Source organism: Uloborus diversus, chromosome 5 (assembly GCF_026930045.1).
Source record: "Uloborus diversus isolate 005 chromosome 5, Udiv.v.3.1, whole genome shotgun sequence".
NCBI classification, from domain to species: Eukaryota; Metazoa; Arthropoda; class Arachnida; order Araneae; family Uloboridae; genus Uloborus; species Uloborus diversus.
The window spans coordinates 8,276,775-8,294,892 of record NC_072735.1 but is presented as its reverse complement, the minus strand read 5'-3'; positions in this window follow the sequence as shown (position 1 = coordinate 8,294,892).

The following is an 18,118-nucleotide window of genomic DNA, read 5'->3' as shown; positions in this document are numbered from 1 at the left end:
TCGAAAATTTCGATTTTGTCCTTTTTTTATTCCAAGTTTAAGAACATTTTACCGAGCAAATTATTATAACATGGACTAGCAAATTACCATAACATGGACGAGCAAATTACCATAACGTGGACGAGCAAATTACCCATAACATGGGCGAGCAAATTACCATAACGTGGACGAGCATATTACCATAACATGGGCGAGCAAATTACCATAACATGGGCGAGCAAATTACCATAACATGGGGTGAGCAAATTACCATAACATGGGCGAGCAAATTACCATAACGTGGGCGAGCAAATTAATAGCAAATTGACGAGAAATTCATCATTCATTATATGTACATATACAGACGAACCAAATGACCTTTTAATTTTCTACTACGGGCAAAGCCGTGCGGGTACTGCTCGTATGAATAGAGTAAATTCGTTTCGGAAAAAAAAATATTATTTAGTTAAAACTATAGCTAGTAAAAAGAATTCTTGTTATCGAGCTGAGGAAAAAAAATATATTTATTTGTTGAAACAAGAACAATAATTATGGAACTGAACTTGATTGCTCTTAAATCACGTATCCTCGACATTACGTATTTTCAAAGTGTATTTATGTCGTTTGTGTAAAAGTGCCCCGTTTTTTTCTTCTTCTTTTTGCAATATTTGCTCTAGTTATTTAAATCCAAACATGCATTCATCGCATGATGTTGATCTTTCTTAATTACATGAATATTCATCAAGGTTTAATTTAAAGTATGAAGCTCAAATGAAGACACCATTCAATATATTTGTTTTGAAATAAAATATTTGACTTCCAAGTTATTTTTAAGTTACTTTAATACGAAAAACATAACATGCCCAACAATTTTCCTGGGGGACTTTAGTCCGCTTCTGTTTGTTTTAGACGAAAAGAACTTAGCGCTTGCTTACATAGAGTTTTAAAAAATCATAAAAGAAGTTTTTATGTCATTATAAGAATATTGACATAAACAAAAAAGATAAAATATGTATTGAATAAGTAAATAGAGTGTGTCAGACTGTTGCTACTCTTAGAAAAAAATAATAATTTAAATGTATATTATTATTTTTATACATATTATTTATACATGTATTTATTATTTAAATACAAGGTTTGTCGGGTCAGTGATTAGATTTGAATACATTTGTTGCTGAGACATGGTAACCTACATTATAAGGCTTGGTATTTAACTCATCTTTTGTCATTATAACACGTGCAGCGAGGTTGCCGACGATCCAAATGGTAACGATCCATCTCTAATGGGGTCGTTTCCAAAATTTTAAAAGTATTTTTTTCTGAAAGAGCATGCTTAAAAACATAGGATCTGACCATTTTTTAAATAATTTGTTTAAGTTAAATATTTTTAAAAAATTGCTTAAATCGGCGTGCTTTCAATGTTTATGCTTCTGTGCGATGACATCACACATGATGAAATGCCATTCTGTGTTGCCATTCACAGAACAAAATATTTAATTCGCATCTTTACTCACGTGTATTGGAAACGATATGGGTGATAGCAAGCGTAGAGCGCAATTTTAATTCGCTTCTTGATTATCATAACGTGGAATCGCGGTAGAAAATGCGGGCAAAGTGCATCATTTGTGACGTCATCAAGACCACGCCCTGTTTCAAAAATCGGAAATTTGAAAAAATAAAATTAAAAAATAAGTGTTGGGAAAATAAAAGTATTTTCTGGGTCCATGTTTTTTTTTTTTTTTTTTTGCTTATTCTATCAATTTCAGTGACAAAAAGTACTATTTTTGACTGAAGGAAAACAACCCCATTATAAAGGAAACAGAACTTGTGTGAAAAGAAAAAAAATTGAAAGAAAAATAGGAATAATCTGAATCCACTTTCGTAAAAGTGTAGTTATTTTTAATTCTGCAGAATTGAATGTCCTTTGACTAATCCTGAAGAACAAGAATTTAAATTAAATTTGTATCTAGATTTGATCTTATGTTGTTGAAAAGCATTTTCACTTAGAAGAAGGAAAATGCAAACATTTCAATTCTTGCTCTTAGTGATAACATTCGACATCTACTTGTCAGACGAGGAGCACTTGTAATAAGAGCATTTGTCTGTGCTCTTATTTGCTTTGAAAGCGGTATTTTGGAAGAGACAACCTCCAAAATGGTCTCTTTCTTAAAAAAAAAAAAAAAAAAGAAAAAAAAAAGAAAAAAAAAAAACCCTAAAAGAACAGCTCAGTTGAACCTTTTGCATGCTTTTTTTGACATTATTACATAAACTATTTTATTGTACGAATATGAAATAGGTATTTGTGTTATATTTCTTACCACTATAACGAACCCAATTTGATGTAGCTTAAAAATACAGTTGGCTCTCTGTTTAACGACGCTCTATTTAACAACGGCTTTTCACGGTCCCAGATGGTCCACTGTAATGTAAAAAGCATTCTATTTAAGGACGCTTAAGGATTTTTTGTGATCCCTTGAAAGTCGTTAAACATAGAGTCAACTGTATAACAATAGAAAATGTGAAATTAGCTTTTACACCTTTTTTTTTCTCAATAAACGCAATTTTAATCACTGGTATCACAACCTCTACATTTTTTTCAAGTTTTATGAAACTTTTTTCGGTGTGTTTTTTCATCAAAACACCCTGGGGGCCTCATAAATAATTTATATTCTACCAGTATCATAGTGCTGCCTATGCCGCCTATTGAACTGAGTTTTTAGGCTTAATTTAATTCATTTTGTTTGAATTGTCCGGGGTAAAAAATGATGTTTATGTTAATGTTTCTTAGTATATATATATATATAATAATGATGAAAATATATACTTCATTCAGACTTGCTCAGGGTCGCCAGGTTTGGCTGATATTAGCCAAGTTAGCTTATTTCAACCTCACTTGACGAGAAAAAAAAATGAATTAATGTTTCAAAAAACTAAATTAACATCAAATAAAATCCGCTACAAGTTTTTTTTTAAAAAAAATGTATTTCAACTTGAGTAGATGAACAAAAAGAATTTTATCAACGATTAAAAATTGGAATAATATATATATAAATATGTATGGGGAGAATGAAATAATAGTAGACATTGAAACACAATTTTTAAATGAAAATACTTTCAAGCTGAAAGTCAATTTTGATTTTGTTACTAGAAAATCAACGGTCAACATATGACGTGTGAAAATTGCTTCTAAATTTAACGAAGCAATTGCCTGTTTGGTGATATTTTGATAGTTGAAATTTTAAGCCTAGCTCCAGTTAATAAACCCAAAACTCCAGTAGATAGCGTTCATTGCTTTCGTTTTTTCATTCTTCTAAAATGAGTCTTACCAGTAATTACAGTTAGGACACCGGATCCAGTTCAGCCTCGTCAAAATAAAGCATTTCCCTGCATGTCGAAATATTATCAAATTATCATGCCATGGTTACATATATATATATATATATATATATATATATATATATATATATATATATATATATATATATATATATATATATATATATATATATATATATATATATATATATATATATATATATGTTACGGCCAAAGCCCGAAATTGGCCAGTTCGCGAATTGGCTGGCCAATTCGCGAACTGGCCATTATTATCGAAAACTTACCGGGCCAAAGCCCGAAATTTTCTTCATTTCGGGCTTTGGCTGGCCAATTCGCGAAGTGGCTATGGACAATCGGCCTAAGCACGAAGAGAGAAATCAAGAGCAGACTGTGTTTCAGTGTTAAAAATTTAGCATTTTAAAATCAGCACCTTCTGTGATTTTTTTTTTCTTGAAGTTCAGTTGTTCTCAAACGAGTTCAAAAAGTCAGAAATACCTCTGTGTTAAATATGAACTCATAATATATAAAAACATGATCTCGTGTTATTCTGTTTCTATATTAAAGCCATAATAGATATTATTCAGTGACAGCAAATGATGTAACAACATGATAGCGTAAAGAAGATTGGATTTGGGCCCTTCAAATTTGCAAATTATATCCTTAAATAAATGCGTTATGTAAAGTGTGCGAATACAAAGATAAATTGAATTAAGGACGAACAAACAGTCTTTTTCTGCTTCATAGACCTAATTTTAAAGATCCTAGATCACATTGTACCAAGAAATATTGCTTCAAAAAATTTTAAAATTATTTTGCAAAGCCTCAATAATAAAGATTTATTAGACAAACAGAAAAGAAAACAGCTTTCTTGTTAATACTATTTAAAGACTTTACTTTAATGCCGCGCATTATATTTATTTTTTAATTTACTCTTAGTATTGTTTTTTTCCCTTTGTAAAACAGTTTGAATTTTTATGAATCAACATTTCGAAAGAGAATGCAATCTGGAAAACTTAGCCTACTTTTCTTACTTTTTTTTACCTTAAGGAAAGGTTTGTTCTTACTCTCATAGTATTTATTTTAATTCATTCTAAACGTTTTTACGCACGTTTTACTGCATTATTTTATGTTAATCTGATTGTGTGTATTTTAACTGATTTTCTTTTCGTCTGGCTGTACTTGCAATGCAGATTTTAGTTCTAAAATTTTTCTTCTAGAGAATGCGGAATGATCATTTACACATTGTGTTGCGTATTTGAGCTAAATTCTTTGTTTCTAAGGGTGATGGAGGAAAGGGATTTTTCCTTTTGTTCTAGATACAATGTGTTTTTAATTACCTTTATTTTTTTCTGCGAGGAAGGCGGGGAGAGCGGAATTATCGTTTAAACGCTTTCGTAAGAAAGGACGTATCATTAATACATGTAAGTTCGCTTCGCTCGCTAATCGACTGGGTTACGGTAGCGTTGTTATTTGGCGAGTTTGAAAAAAAAACTACGAAGTTTTTTCATTATTTTACATTTTAAAGCAACTGTTTATGTAATTTAAGGTCTTTTTCATTTAGCAAAATATTTTAAATTGCAGATATTGTTATTATAATTTTTTAGGTAATCTTAGAGAATGTACGGCATTTTAGTATAAGAAAATAATTATTTTGCATTAGAGGGGGGGGGGGGGGGAGGAGAGGATTTTCATTTATTCAAGTAGCTTCCTTTAAATTCTTAGCACGGACATCGTCATGCGTATAGGTCGTAATTCATAAAAGTACTCTCATAATTCTTGAAATGGCTTATCGCACCAACGCAACAGTGTGAATAGCCCGTGGATACAGACTAATCGCACGGACTCGGCGCAAAACATGCTAAATTTCCGATCTTCGCTATCTCGCTAGGCGTGTGTGGGGTATGTGTGTTTGTGTGTAGGGGTATGTGTATGTGTGTAGGCAAGTGTGTTTGTGTCTGCGTGCAGGTATGAGTTTGTGGGTAGTTGTGTATATGAGTTTTTGTGTGGGGGGGGAGGGGGCATATGTGTGTGTAGGCATATGTGTTTGTGTCTGCGTGCAGGGCATGAGTGTGTGGGTAGTTGTGTATAGGTGTGTATATGTGTGTAGGTGTGTGTGTATGTGTGGTGTGTGTACGTGTTTGTATGTATGCGTGTAAGTGTAGGATATTGACGCAACCTGGAGACTTTGCTCGCTAGAGGAGCAGCATCGTGAGGCGGCCGGTCGACGGTGGTACTGCAGAGGGTGCTGGCGGGAAAATAAAATGAGATCACATCAAAACAGTCAAATGAAAGAAATAAACAATCGTGATTGCTCAAAAAAAATGTGTAGCTTTTTAAATCCCAAACTTTCTACTTCCAACAAAGTACCTATATATTTCAAGGGAAAAAAAAATCAGACATAGATATTTAATAAATTTCTAAATAGAAACATGTCTATATTATTCGTGCAATAAGCCACTTACAAAACTTGTGCTGCCAACAATTTATATATAGCCGAATATTTGGATTCTTATCACTACTTTATGGCTAATTTTTTAGTCATGATTGGTTTTGACTTGGAGATTTTCTCTGAGACATGATTCTGTAGAGTTTTTTTTTAAGTTTGTAGGGTAATAGAAACTAATGATCATCCATCTACCGTTTTTGGGGCTAAGAGTGGTAGAGGGATCTTAAATAGAATTGATTTTAAATAGAATTCTGAGGAGGGGAGCTCACAACAAATTCCTTACTTGTCATTAGGTTTGGTTTCGGAATGAAAATTATACTATTTAAAATTTGTGTCGCAAACACTGAAAAGTTGAGAAACACGACCATAGGCTTAACCTCAGCTTGGTCAGACTTCAAGTATTATGTAAGCAGAAAGGAAAGATCCCGAGAACTGCTTATATTCTCTGACAAGAGGTGAGGGACCACAAAAATTCTGAGGTAAGCATTAAATAACGAAGCAGTTACAGTGCAACAACAAAAAAAGTGGGGAAAGAGCATCCTGTAACGTGCAAAATATCATAAAATCTTATGTAAGCAAAAGGGAAAGGGAGTAAAGCATATGTTTATTTTTTCTCGCAAGGTGGGGGAGTGGGGGGGGGGTACAAAATGACCAAAAATTGCTTAGACAATACTTGAATGACACCTTATTAGCTATCGAATATGATTTCAACCGAAAGTATTCACATATAGATGTGCAAATAAGAGAAATACATACTCATAGCTCAGTCGAAGAACTAACGGCAAGTAAAAAGAGATCGAAGTTTTGAATAACTATTGACAGGACCTTCACAGGACGTGGTAGCATCCTCCGAGCCCAACGAGATGCCATCATGTCAGCCTAGTCCGAAACTACGGGCCCAACTCGGAATCAAAGTAGTATAAATTTGTCTTTTGTTGTGAGGAGAGGGGGCCAGGTGACGATACTGACAAAGGGCTCGATTCGGCTCTCGGAGGCCCTGGGGCAATCTCCATTCTAGATTCTATCACTTGCACGCCACGCCGTCACATTGGAAGCGACAGAGGTATCATCTACTTATCAACCTAAAATCTACCATAATCATTTCGGGCTTTGGCCAAGGATTCCTGGCCACTTCGCGAAATGGCCAGCCAAAGTAGAAAATGCAATATTAATTGCAATTATTTTGGGCTTTGGCCAAACCTCTTGCCAATTCGCGAACTGGCCGAACTTCGGGCTTTGGCCGTAACATATATATATATATATATATATATATGTGTGTATGTGTGTGTGTGTGTGTGTGTGTGTGAGGATGATCTTAACATGGTTTGGATTGAAAAAAAAATGTTTAATGCATTTAAATGTAAATACGTTTTATCAGAAATAGACACGAAATATATTGCTCAATATATTCTTTCCTTGAGCACATTTCTTTCTGTGCGTTTCTTTCTCTTTCAGTCAAAATGATATGGCATGCATAAACTGTTCGCACATTTATCATTCGGAATGGAAAAAATATTGATATGAAGGAGGAATGTTATTCCGCTGAACCGCTCGCATACAGCGACAGGTCTGTTTTGAATTCATGCATTCCCATAGGACTGCTCGCACAGGCAAAGTAAACATAGGCAATGCTTCAAAACAAAGGAACTGAACTTTTTTTATTTCTTTTTTTCCAGTGAAACGTTATATACTTTCATTTTCTAACTGCGTGATCGAGAATGTCTTGTCTCTCAATTTTTCTCTTAGTTTCATTCTGATCTAATTACAAACATCCATTTCCCTTGGTCCCAAGAGAGTAGAGAAATTGTTCAGAAACTTTACTTCAGAAAATAGAAAGTAAGACATTATATATGTCTTATTTATGTAAGCAGTTTCAGTGCTGCACGCCTATCGTATCAGGACACTTTGCCGTGTTATTCTTTATTTCTCGAATTTATATTCATTATAAATCTATCCGTGTGCTCTTGTTCTGATATTTGTTTTCCGTTACGCAAATCATATTTTTGTCTCATTTGAAAAACTTTCAAATATATTTTTATTATTTTGCTCACATTTTAGCTTTTTGTAAAAACTACTTGGCACAATTTTTGTTCTTCACTGATAAGTTTAGTATTTTTTTGCTCTGGATAAAATGTTTTTCTTAAAATTGTCATTTGCAATTCCTATGCAAATTCCTTAAGTTTCTGATGTATTTTTCATAACAATAAAAGTAAAGTAAAGTTTGCAATACATGACCATTTTGATATAAATATATATATATATATATATATATATATATATATTTGGGGGCACGGCAGTGCCCCCGCCAAGTCGAGCGCGAAGCAAACACTGCCGTACCATCCTTTACTGGAACCATTTCGCCGCATTATCAGGCCCTTATTTGAGAACCTTCTGATGAGACCTAGAACGCAGAAATTTTCGTCATCCAGTAAGCTATAATCACATACTTAAAATCCGAAATTTCAAGTTTGTAGGTCATTTCGTTCCGAAGTTAAGCGAAAGCAAAGTTTCGCATTTATGACACTCACTCACTCACTCATGATCATCAAAATAGAACTAGTACTTCCCATAAACTCAGAGAGGGGAAATTTGGTACAGAGTTAGGGTGTGATGGCCACATAAAGGGAAAACTATAAAAACTAGGCTAATTGAAGATCTGGAGTGACCCTGATTAGAAAACACAAGAGCCCAACCAAACTATTAGAGATCGACATACAACCTTTACAAAAAATATTCAACTTGGCGGGCCGCTTCATTTGATGTCAAAAATCGAAAGCTGAAGTATCTAATGAAGAACCTTCAGGTGTATTAGATATATGGTAATGCCCCCTTCTACTATTGGTACATAAAAAAATCGACTGTCATTGCAAAAGTCCAGCGTAGTGGGACACCATCTTCTAACTTAATCTAGCCTAACTTTAGTCTACTCGAACATTACACTAATTAAATGTTTCTACAAAAAGAAGTGAAATCCCACCAAAAACATTCTGTAAAAAACTAAACCAAGTCTCGATGGAGCTGCTTGTTTATCTCTAAAAAGTAGTGAAATCTAGACAAAGTCATGACAAGTCTAAGGTTCCTTACTGCTATTTCTTTATTATTATAGTTAATGTTGTGTGACTTGGCCGTTAAAGGGTACACAAGGGTACAAAACCGGGTGCTCCATGACACCATTGCAGCAATCTTTCGCCAGAACCACTACCCATTGACGATGGAAAATTGCCACTTGGAAAACGTGTAAATAAAATTGACCTGTACCCACTAAGGTATAAAGAATGTCTAACGGCCAAGTCCTACAACATTAACTATAATAATAAAGAAATCGCAGTAAGGAACCTTAGACTTGTCATGACTTTGTCTAGATTTCACTACTTTTTAGAGATAAACAAGCAGCTCCACCGAGACTTGGCTAGTTTTTTACAGAATGTTTTTGGTGAGATATATATATATTTATATATATATATATATATATATATATATATATATATATATATATATATATTGCTTTCTTTATACTGCACTGCAATGAGTGTTGTTTTACAATCGTTAGTCACGCTTCTATACTTTATAAATACATATAAGTATATATAAAATTTTATATGTATACATTTTTTTGTATGTAATTTCAATAGTGTTTTTAATAATGCTTGTATATTTTGTTTTGTTTTAACAAAGAAAAATATTCGCTACTTTCATATAGTATTTCTTGCCAGTCAAAGCAGTACATATTTTAGCATTTTCCCGATATTTATTTAGCATTTGGAAGTAAACAGATATGCACACCTCGCTATTTTTAAATCAGTTTTACTTTACAAGGTGTAAAATATATATAAAATATCATTACATTTGCTCTCCTCAAAATGTATGAATAAATTGCAATATATATACATTAGAAATAAATAAACTGGCAATAGATGATACTATAAATATGATATAGAAATTAAGAGAAACAACAGTGGTGTTGACCATTTAACCTGGAATACTATCTGAAAGGTCCGTTTGCATCTGCAACGATTGATAGATATGGAATTTAATACTCATACAAAAATGTCCACCAAATCAAAAAAGTACTCGATTTTTACAGTTACTGTTATCAAATTTCAAGTAAAAATCTGTTTTGTAGCCATACGTTTTAAATGATATAAAGAATGAAAGTATTACATAAGGTTTGCATCAAATTCGCCATTTACAGTTCCTACAGCACACTTTGAATGAGTTTTGAAATAAAACAAATATCTTTGACTACATCAGGTGATAAACTTAACTCAGTAGTGTAACAGCCCATGGGGGGAGGGGGCCTAGGCCTACTGTGCCCCTCTAAGTTTTCGTGACCGAGGGTCCTGGAGGGCAACGCAGATATTCCTGTTAGGTGGTCAGCTGAACGCGGAATCCTCAGAGTTTAGTTCCCAAGCACGCCGGGTACCCATTTTATTAACCCAATAAAGGGATGAAAGACTGAGTCGACAGTACACGCCTTGGGAATAGAATCCGGGCCTGCGATGTGGAAGCGCGAAGTGCCTCAACTAAGCCGTAAGTTGTGGACTTCATATCAGGTTATATCTTACCTAATAAATTGCTCTTTCCTGTGATCAATTGATCAATAGTTTAAGCAACTGTAAGAAGCACAAAATTTCTCCACAATGAAGCTACAACATAGGAAAAATTGAATATATTTTTCTTTACACCATCACAATTCCTTGAGTGAATAGAAGTCTGAGTTCTCGGGAGATATTCCATTTTCTGGTTTTAATTTTATTGAGGAGGTGTACTGCCGTGTGCAGGTAAACGGCAGTATCTGCAAAAATGAGTTTTCGAGATGTTTGAAGAAACGTGTTTCGGATTCAATACTAACAATAGGGAAATGCATAAATTAGACGTTCTTTTCGTGCCTTTTTTTCAGCGGAAACCAAATAAGCGAGCTTGTACAGTAAAGATAACCTACAATAGATGACAAAAATACGAAAAAATGAAAAATTTGCAGTTACTGCCCTTTACCTGCACACGGCAGTGTATCCATCTGCCGGACTACAATTTCGTCCGATAAATTATATGACAGATATCTCTCCAGTTTAGATAGTGATAATGAGCTAGTGCTTGGAGAAGTTTATATAACTTTGAAGTATACCATAAATACAGACAACCCAACATCTTAAGAGTAATTAAAGCCAATAGAATCAGATGGCTGGGGCACGTATTTAGGCGTGCAGATCTGGACCCGGTTAAAAAGCTAACTTTTTCGAAGATTGAGGGTACAAGGAGAAGAAGAAGACCAGCAACAAGGTGGCTGGATAGTGTTGAGAAGGACCTAAAAATTTTGGGAGTGAAGAGGTGGAGAAACCTGGCAACGTGTCGTACCGCCTGGAGGAAGCAGACGGAGAAAGCCTTGGCCTGCACCAGGCTGTTGTGCTGATGAAGAAGAATGAGCTAGTAATATTTCGATTATGTGCAATCTTGTCAGCGTCTCCCGTTGTTGGACACTGATTTTTAATTGAACCGAGCTCTCAGCGCTAAGCTAGTGTGAATCGTTCAAACATGTTAAGTGCTAAGATAAATAAATACCTTTGTGCTGAACAGTAATGTAAGACAAACAACGTTAGAAGAAGCACAAATTTGCAAAACGCCAAAACACGTGTCTGCTGCAAATTTGTGCTTCTTCTAACGTTGTTTGTCTTACATGTTAAGTGCTACTTCATCTAGACGCCGCACACACACAGCCAGACAGTAACTTTTACATAATACCAAAATATTGACAAATGCATTAAAAAACGGATATAGTGCTAGCTCAAGCTAGGTGTGAAAACCAGACATTAAATGTCTCTTTTTTTTTTGGTTTTGTACACATTAATGTTGAATAAAAAATTGTATGAAAAAATTATTGAGATTTTTACAAAGTTATCCAACCAACTTTTAAATGTTCCCAAAATTTCTTTTTTCTTTCTTTCTTTCTTTTTTTTTCTTTTGAGCAATCACGATTGCTTATTGTTCTCTCTTGACTGTTTTGATGTGCTATCATTTTATTTTCCTTTCCTCCCCGGCTCCTCACGATGCTGCTCCTATAGCGAAAACCGTCTCCAGGTTGCATCCATGTCCTACACACACGCGCATACACACACACACACAAATACATACAACTGCACACACATACACACACAAACACATACACACACTGATACACATACACACACACCTACACACAACTACCCACATACTCTTCACACTCATGCCTGCACACAACTACCCACACACTCATGCCTGCACACAGACACAAACACATATGCCTACACACACATACACATTCTCCACCACACACAAACACACATACCCCCCACACACATAAACACACATGCCTACATACACACACACACACACACACTAGTGATTGCGAAAAACATAATTTGAATTCAAGAGGTCAAAATTCAAATTATTTTTTTTTCTTTTTTTTTAGTTTCTAAAATATTGTTTAAGACACTGTGAACTTAAGTCAACCACCGCTGACAAGAAAAAAGAAACAGACTATGCCATATGCTAAGTGTAGAGGAAGGTTGCCGTTAATGAACCGGTTCCATGACTGGACTGATCGAGATGTTTTCTCGATCAGAGTTTTCTCAGGCACGAAATCAGTTTTAGTGTCTTCTTTTCTCTCAAAACAATCCAATGCAGAATCATCAAGGAGCTTGAATCAATGCATCATATTGTAAAACGTCCAAATAGGATTTATACTCTTCACTTACTAATGATTGACATTTACATTTTGTTTTTAAATGCTTTGAATATTACTGAACAACTAAATGGGAACATTGACTTGAAGGAAAGTATTTTTAAGTACAATTCCCAATATTTAATGTTTCATCATGAATCGACACAGCAGTGACAACTATGAGAACATTTAAAATGACGCAGCTGCTAACATTGAACCACTAGGTGTTTCTATAAATGAACCAGCCAACAAAGTGGTTCATTCTTGGAATCTTCTAAATATTATTGAAGATTCAGCTCAATTATCTTGAATAATTGATCAATCCTCTGTAATAAATGTGATAATGATGAAAAAATATTTTAAAAATAAGTTTTGGAAACTTCCCTCAGTTATCATATTTTCAACTTAAAAACTTGTGTAATTGATTCAGTATTTTTTAAAGTAAATTTTAACTCCGTTTCAAGTACGTTTGTTGTTCGAGAAAAATACCAAAATAAGTGAAATGAAGCCACTGGATAACTGAGGGCATTCAACGTGCCCTCCTCCTCGTGCAAAATCCTTTTGTCTAGTAACATCTTTGTGGGTCAAATTTTTTGAACTTGGATGAAACAAGACTCCCATTAGTTTAAAAGATACCCCATGAAATTTTAACTCAGAAGAGTAGGTCACATGTTAGAAAATATCAAGTGGTGACCAAGGTGTGGTGAAAACAGCTGCATTGTGTGAGTCCTGGTGGGTTTTTATGTTTCTCCTGGTGATAAAAATAAAAAACAAAATAAAAAATATATATATATTAATTTGAATTTTTGGCATTTTGAATTCAAATCATGTTTTTCGCAATCTCGAGCGTGTGTAGGTATTTATGCGCGTGTGTGTTTGTGTAGGCGCATGTGTGTGGCTGCGCGTGTGTGTGAGTGTATGTATGCATGTGTGTGAGTGTTGTGTATGCAGTGCTGTGCGTGTAGGCGTTCGTGTGTGTGTGTGTGTAGGCGTTCGTGTGTGTGTGTAGGCGTTCGTGTGTGTGTGTGTGTGTGTAGGCGTTCGTGTGTGTGTAGGTAGGCATGTGTGTTTGTGTCTGTGTGCAGGCATGAGTGTGTGTATGTGTGTGTAGGAGTGTGTGTATGTGTGTAGGAGTGTGTGTATGTGTGTAGGAGTGTGTGTATGTGTAGGTGTGTGTGTATGTGTAGGTGTGTGTGTGTGTAGGTGTGTGTATGTATGCGCGTGTGTGTAGGATATGGACACAACCTGGAGACGGTTTTCGCAAGAGGAGCAGCATCGTGAGGCGGCCGGTCAACGAGTGATGCTGCAGAGGATGCTGGGGGGAAAATAAAATCAGCGTAACATCAAAAGCAGTCAAATGAGAACAATAAGCAATCGTGATTACTCAAAAAAAAATCTCTTTTTGAACAACTTACTATTATTTGTAGTGTTTGTTTATCTCTCCTGTAATAACTATTTATATTTTACGGTTTGATTTTCTTATTTGAGAATGAGATCCATCGATGGAAACTCAATGGTCCATCCATAGCAACTGGATCCCATGAATGGACCCCATGCTAAAATATTTCCTTTTAATTTTCATTCTTTATTGCATACAGTTAGCATAAAAACAAATATTTTTATTAAAGGAGAAATATAATGAGTAATTATTCCTATCGTCAATATAAAGTTTGAGTGTGAACTACTTCCGAAAAAAGGTAAAATGTGTTATGTGGTTCATTGACGGCAACCTTCCCCTACTACAGAATGACATGTCAGTTCAATTTTCAAACTTTTTGTAAACTATTAATATCAAGGGTACATCACCACACTTTTACTATTTGGTTTTAGCTTTTATAGTAAACCATTAATATCAAGGACACATCACTACACTTTTATTATTTGTTTTTAGCTTTTATAGTAAACTACTAATATCAAGGGCACATCACTACACTTTTTTTATTTGTTTTTAGCTTTTACAGTGTCTTCCGGAGAAAGAAAAGTGTAATTGAAATTAAACTCTTAAACGTTTTCGACTTTTACTATTAAACTAAGTATATAAAAATCATGAAGCAATAGGTTGTAAAAGCTCCTTAACCTTTTTATAACAAAAGCGTTGTTTCTAATGAAAAAACAACTTTTCTTCCTAATTTATATAAAAACGCTTGTTAGGAATTTGTAGCTGTCAGAAATGTTAAAAACGTCATTTAATTCAGACTAATTAAGCAAAAAATTAGCTATAAAAAGTCTCATTATCTTGTTTAATTATCCCGTAAAAGCGTTTTTCTCAACTTTTTTTTCCGCGGCTCTCCTTCGGCGAACTCTTAATGCAGGTGAGTTATTCTTTCTTCGCTTTTGTGAAAAGATGAGAAAAAAATCACTAAAAAGCCTTTGTTCTGCAAAGTTGTGTCACGTGCTGAACAAAAGAGTTGTAACAGTGTTCGCACGTAACAAAAATTGTCATGGTTAAAGCACAGGGAGAAAAATCTGTCTTATTTTTAAAACGTCTTTTCTGTCTTACATCATTTTTTGTATTCTTAAAGCATTTTTCCCCGGCAAAAACACTTTAGTGAACTTTTGCCTTATTTTTTTTTTATCTTGTGAGATAGTGTAATCCTCCTGTTACAAGTACCAAACGGTAGTTTTTTTTTCTTAGTGTAAACGTTTATCAATAGATTTTTTTTTCCTATTATCTCTAGCACACAACTAAGATTTTTTTTTTGAATTGCCATTAAAAGTATTTTATGCATCTTTATTCTACAGTTTTTATTTATTACTATTTTTTCAGTTATTTCCCTCTTTTGGTAAGGTTTTTTTGAGCAATCACGATTGCTTATTGTTCTCACTTGACTGTTTTTGGCGCTCCTCTGATTTTATTTTCCCACCAGCACCCTCCGCAGCATCACCGTCGACCGGCTCCTCACAATGCTGCACCTCTAGCGAAAACCGTCTCCAGGTTTCGTCAATATCCTACACTTACACGCATACATACACGCACCGACACACATATACATATATACACCTACACACACATACATACACCTACACACACATACATACACCTACACACATACACAAACACATACACACACAAACACACAAACTGCCCACACACTCATGCCTGCACACAGACACAAACACATATGCCTACGGACACATACACACAACTGCCCACACACTCATGCCTGCACACAGACACAAACACACAACTGCCCACACACTCATGCCTGCACACAGACACAAACACATATGCCTACGGACACATACACATACCCCCCCACACACCTACACACATAAACACAACTACCCACACACTCATGCCTGCACTCAGACACAAACACACATGCCTACACAAACACACATACCCCCTACACACAAACACACATACCCCCACTTACAAACACACATACCCCCTACACACAAACACACATAACCCCTACACACAAACACACATACGCCCCACATACAAACACACACGCCTACATATACACACACACTCATTATTGCGAAAAACATAATTTAAATTCAAGATGACAAAGATCATTTTTTTTTTTTTTTTCGTTTTCCTTTTCTTTTTTTTTTTTTTTTTAGCCGCCTTTATTTAATTATTTAGTATTCTAATGGTTCGTATGATCATCGTATGCAAAGAACTTTGCTAATAACTGGAAAAAAATCAAAAACCCACCAAACTGCAAGCAATAATAAATTACATTCACTTGCGTAAGAGCTACCGATTGTAATATAGAATTGAATGATACAGATGTATTACATTTTGCACGAATATGAAGAAGTGACCAACACATGTTATGCTGTTCTTCATTAAAAAATAATCGTTTTTGAATATTCATGCTCTCAAATTTACGGCAACAAAAATGTATTCAAAATTATTTTAGAAATCTTTAAATTCTCTCGGCAAAATTAAATTCCTAGTGCAGTTTCGCATCAAAGGGAGCCCATCTGATGGAAACTGGACGTCAAAAAAATACTTGTGTCATGCATCAGCACTTTAATGGTGCCGCATGAATGACTGATGCTCTGTCGGGGAGCGCACTAGGTCTGGTAAAGGCCAAATGGCTTCTTACACAGGCCCATTGGAAACAAAAAATAATTAATTATTTTAGAAATTGAGTCCAGCTCCAATAAGGATGTCATAAAAATATCACTCTTCTTTCAAGTAAACTTTAAAAAACTTATTAATTACAATTGAAGTCATCACACGAAACCATTGATTAGCAATTGGGTGAAAGGTTTTTAAAAACCTGGAAAAATCAAGTGTAATCAAAATCAAGGTATGATCAAGGAAAAATCAAGGTAAGAAATTTTACCGAAGTTACATAAAATTCAGCTATCTCATCAGCGCAAATGAACCAGTTCTGGGTTAAGTGTTATAATCTATTTCAAAACTTCAGCAATGGAGGAAAAATAAAAAAAAAATTTCTTATTTGCCAATTGTACTCCTCTCAAAATCTTTACTATTAATGAAAGAGACAGTGGGTCTTTATTTTACGTACAGTGGGTCTTTATTTTAGGTAATACAGTAAAACCTGTGAGGTTAACCATCCTTGTAAGTTGATCACCTGTCTAAGTTGACCGCATTTTTCAGGCACGGAATTAGCCCTTATCATATAAATCAACCTCTGTAAGTTGACCACCTCTATAAGTTGACCACTAAAGTAGTGCACCGCAAGTGGTCAACTTACACAGGTTTCACTGTACAGTAAAACCTGTGAAGTTAACCACCCTTGTAAGTTGACCACCTGTCTAAGTTGACCGCATTTTTCAGGCACGGAATTAGCCCTTATCATATAAATCAACCTCTGTAAGTTGACCACCTCTATAAGTTGACCACTAAAGTATGCATCGCAAGTGGTCAACTTACACAGGCTTCACTGTATTAAGATTGCATGACTGATTTTCGCTTATTTTGACATAAAATTTGTTAGAAGCACATGGGTGCATCTCCAAATGTTTTTCCTAAAACTCGAATGTTTCTTTTCTTCTGGAGACAAATATATTCTGTCAAATTTGAACTTTTATGCAAACATGAAGCAGGGATTGTCTGTAGATTTATTTATTCATTTATTTTTTCTTGAGCCTTCTGAGAGGAACGGAACAGGAATAAAATTATTTTTAGCACCCACAAATTCGAGGCAACCGATTTTTGTTTAATGATACATAGATGTATTTCATTTTTATGGTATTTATTATTTTATTACAGTTTAATTTCATTATTTTTTAAATTTTTATTGTATTTTATTTATTTTTTATTTATTTTTTATTTAATTTTTTTGTGAGAGACGGGTATTTATTTTTTTGCAGATGAAAAATTCATGAAATTAAAATGAGTATCTAATAAAGTAATACTAAAAGAACTTTTCCTAACCTTATTCTTAATTTTTATCTGAAATCAAGTTTATAAATTACAGCGTTTTTCACCTGTAAGAGTATTTATTAGTTGTTTCAAATGTTGACACGTTATAATTTTGCATTATATACGTATAAATAGTGTTGATTTGTTCCTTTAAAATAAGTTTTAACCCAGGCGTTTCTTGCTTATCTCTTATACTATTTCCATTTTTACAGCAAAACTACAAAACTACGAACCGTGGTTAGGGGGTGTAAGGGATACTCTCTCCTTATCAGTTAGCGAACTATGAAAATGAAAACTTGTGTGTTATTCA